This window comes from Vanacampus margaritifer, chromosome 3, assembly GCF_051991255.1.
Source record: "Vanacampus margaritifer isolate UIUO_Vmar chromosome 3, RoL_Vmar_1.0, whole genome shotgun sequence".
NCBI classification, from domain to species: Eukaryota; Metazoa; Chordata; class Actinopteri; order Syngnathiformes; family Syngnathidae; genus Vanacampus; species Vanacampus margaritifer.
In genome coordinates, this window is record NC_135434.1 from 6670644 (window position 1) to 6674970 (window position 4327).

General features: G+C 37.9%; 1 long non-coding RNA gene across 1 annotated transcript; it reads right to left on the minus strand.

The window, feature by feature from the left end:
• Positions 1–391: 391 nt before the first annotated feature.
• On the minus strand, positions 392–3783 carry LOC144049288 (uncharacterized). Its single transcript, XR_013293534.1, has 3 exons — positions 3682–3783; positions 1542–1647; positions 392–429 (listed from the first exon to the last, which is right to left on the minus strand). It is a non-coding gene; the product is annotated as an uncharacterized LOC144049288 (long non-coding RNA).
• Positions 3784–4327: the final 544 nt, after the last annotated feature.

Consider the following 4327-nt stretch of genomic DNA (forward strand, 5'->3'; position numbering starts at 1 on the left):
GTCTATTGAAAGCGACTCCACAAGAATAAACACAAACGTGTACATTGACAGTACTTGCAGCACTTTTATCAACACTTACTTACTGAGACTGGGCTCATCTCTAAGCAAAAGTCATCTAGCATGTAAAACACACACTATAATTAGCGCGTATCAAGCTGCTGGGTCCGACTGTGCGGTAACGATGCTTCCCTTGGAAATGAACGATGGTTTGATGGGTGGTGGAAGTGAATGAGGAAGGACTTTGAGGAGCAAGAAGGCAGCATTTGAAGTCGGGGAAGGCACGTTTATCAATGTAGAGTGCTGGAGCAGAATATACAAACCTGGATTCTAACAACATTTCATTTGAATCAACCAGAGACAAACACAGTTAGACTGCTTACCTAAAGCGGGCGCCATCGTGTGCCGGGTACAACATATGACATCACACACCTGCAAACAAATCAAACATTACCTTGTGTTCGTACTCATTCATGAATCCTGAGAGCCAAGCATCCTAGACATTGACTATCACAGACTGTGATGTGTTAACTAGCTATATAAAAAATTCTTAGCTGTCAAGATTTTCAACTGAAAAACTTGGGAATTCTAGATAAACAATGTTTTGGGGGAAAAAATGAGTAGTAACGGAATATCTTCCTCTAGCTTTTTGTTTTGTTTGAAAGAAATGAGACCATGGTATGGAATTAACTAAATTAAATACCAAGTGCTAAAACCACTACTACTCTTAATACATAATGGGCCACAAATTGTTTTGACAGATAATTTATAGCAAAATCTATATATGTTTTTCTCTATAATTAAATAAAATTAATGGCATTTAATTTTAACCCCTGGGCGTTATTTGACCATTTTTTTTGGCTTTTTGTTGGTTCTGACCAAGCCATTTCAAAATAAAATAACACCCAGAGAAAAAATCAATTTTTCTGTGAAAGCTTGTGTGAATTTTGGCAACCGAGACTCCCCATTCTTTGCTTAAAAATAAAAATAAAAATGATCACAGGTACATGTGAAAATATAAATAAATAATATAAAATATAAAATATAAATACCATTTTTTGAATAAACTGTACAGTTATGGATTGTCTAGCGGTGGCCAGTTAGATGTCACTTCTAAGCGGAACAATTAATTTTGGCAACCGATACTTTTTTAATTTTTTACTTTTTTTTTTATTTTTATTTTTTATTAATCACAGGTACATGTGAAAATATAAAAACATTTGGTCGTAAAACAGTGCCTGTGTAACTTATTACTGTAGTCCGGCTCGGCAAAATCCGTCTAACCTGAAACTTTCATTGAGAAAATTAATTTTGCTTGGCTGTCAGCCATGTTGCAATTTTGAATATCAGCAAAACTAACACATGTGGTTTGACGACAAGCTAGCGAACAACGTTGGGGCAGTTTGATCATTCATTCAAAGAATGCTTGTCAGGCAAATACAACAATGTTTACTCTTCTACTTTTTGGTCCCTGAAGCAAATATTTCCTATCGTGTGGACGGGGGACTTTTAGCATATGAACTTGAGTGTCGTGAGTCACACACCTTGCGGCCTGAGAGTGGGGCAAGCTGTGGGAATCGCGATCCTTTAGTGACCGGGATGCAAGAACCCACAAGGGGATCTGACCCCAGAGAAGAAGCTCTCCACCTGCTGAGAATATGAACAAATATTCTCACACACACTCTTGTGTCATCTCGCCACAGGGCGTTCATGTCATGTTCCCGCCGTCGCTCATTGGTGTCCCCAGGTTGATTGCAGGTCTACTTTTACAACCCACACAATTACGTGTACAGTCGAAATAGCAGAGCTTGGGGCCCTACAGGGATTTAGATGGCCAGTCTACCTCAGATGAGCTCCTTCCTGATCCTTATAACTTGTGATTTCTTCCCAATTGGAGTGGAAACACTGACCTCGAATACAAGAAGTTAAATGGAACAGAGAATTACACCGTCAGCTTGGTTTGGTTTAAAAGATGGAGCTCATGTGCAGATCTGTACTGAGATGCAAACTCTCCTCCCAAGACACACACACACGCACACACTCACACATGCCATGTAATCTATGTTATCAACAAAAACTCAAGTATGCCATCACTCATCTCAGCGTGCCTATTTATGCCTTCCACTAATAAATTTTTATTTAGTACCTACATTGAGGACTTTTAAATTACGGTGTACAAAAAAAGCTGGCATGCGCGGCTCCAAAGCTCTTTCAGGGAATGTTAATGCAATATAGTAAGCAATTTTCCAAAGTGGATTACAAATTTCACATTCAGGTTTTATAGCACATTACAATAATTTAACCACATCTAAATGTTCCGCATAAATCGGAAAATATGGACTGCTTATTATGCTATTTTTCTTCTTATTTATTTTTTTTTATTTTTAAGAATCCTTCTTTTGCAAACCCTGCCAAGCCAGAGAGCGTGCTAGTTTGTGCGGTGGGGGAGTCAATAATCTTTATGAGGTGGGTTTTAATTACAAGGAGATAACAGAGTATCCTCCTCAAGGCAAGCCTCCATCAATCTCGATTCTGCATCGAGCTGTATGTAGCCTCGGCGGACGCGCACATGCACACATTTTATCTTTTAATCGCCGAGAAACCACCCTCACAAACGCACATCAGGCAACTGTTGCTCAATTCCGCCTCCGCCTCCCCACACACAAATGTCCACTTAAGCAAGGAACACATGCTGGAGCACACGTTTACTGAGCGAGGGATGCAGGAACACACCTGCAAACTGGCAGGGTAATCCACCTAAAAAGGTTAAGGCCCATGTCTTCGCAAATGATGACAATCTAAGAGGTCACATCAGTCATATGCTAAGGTTAGCCTTTCCCGTAAAGGTCTTTTCCTTAAATAATACTTTACCGAAAGTCACATTTTCCACAAATCCAAACTTTGTGAAGTGAATTTCTATTTAAATGCTATTTAATAAATTAAAAAATATATATATATAATAATAGTAAAAAGATCATACATCATTTATCAACCATCTAAAATAACAGAATATAGTACTGTAAACTGTCACGCAAAGTGTGGAAGTGTGGGAAAAAAAAACGCAGACAAGACACACAGACAAAAAAAAAATACAAAGTAACAGCAGCAGAGTGAAGGGCTGGATTCAGATGAGTTCAAAGAAAACACTGACTGAGAAACCTTGATTGAGAAAGCAGGGCTCGATGCATGGAAGCAACCTCGAACCCATGGAAGAGCAGCTCGCATGCAAGAATAGCTTGCATAAAAGTGTAGCGTCCTTTTCCAGATCATTACCAAAAGAGATATTATGAAATACTGAATTATTGGTTGTTGAAATGTAAGTGGTTGTTCCTTCATGCAGTATTTATCTGCAAAGTTTTGTGTATTCATTTGTGAAACAATGTTCATGCATTGCAAATCATATTGATTACTGTGAAAAAAGCTCACAAAAACAAAAGCTAGCGTTGGCTTCAGACTTTTAGGAGATCAGACTAATGCAATGTACTACTAAAAAAATATCTTCTAAATTTTCTTTCTTTTTTCTTTTTTTTATAATATGAATTGAAAATATGAAATGTCTTGTCTTTGTTGTTGTCAAAAGGAGACAGTTGTGCAACTGAGCCAAATATATCTTTGCAAACAGTTGATCTGGGGAGGATGAACGACTGCGGAGGTCTTCCTTTGCAGGCCACTTGCTGAGCTCACCTGTGACAGCTGCACTGTCGCTGTCTCCTGCTCGTATCCGAGCGACTTCGCCAAGTTGGGAATAGCTGAGTAGGCAAGCAGTCGACATTTCAAGCATTTCTCTCCAACTTCAAGCTGTCCCCCCCTGCAAGCAAAAAATAATAGTGTGTCAGTCTCAAGATTGAGTAAACATTTCCTAAAAATTGCTATGGCAAAATTATTTTAAAAAAAAGCAAATACATCGAGAATTGTAAAAGGTGTCATGGAAAACACTGCGGTAGCGTGTGTACAAATAAATACATTAAAATGTACAAGTAATAAAATGCTCAGCAAGTTTATGGACATACATCCTTGTGACTTTTTTTTTCTTAAAATTGCATGAAATGAATGGCCATTTTTTATTATTCTATTTTTTTTCTTCTCTTTTTCCTGGAGAGCTCAGTATTGTTCACTCGGTAATTTTACCATTTGACATGTCATCATCATTGCTTTTTTTTTTTTTTTTGGTATGTAGGTGAGTATGTGTGTGTGCGTGCGAGTGTGTGTGTGACTTTTTTTCCTTAAAATTGCATGAAATTAATGGCCATTTTTTCTTCTTCTATTTTTTTTTCTTCTTCTCTTTTTCCTGGAGAGCTCAGTATTGTTCATTCGGTAATTTTACCATTTG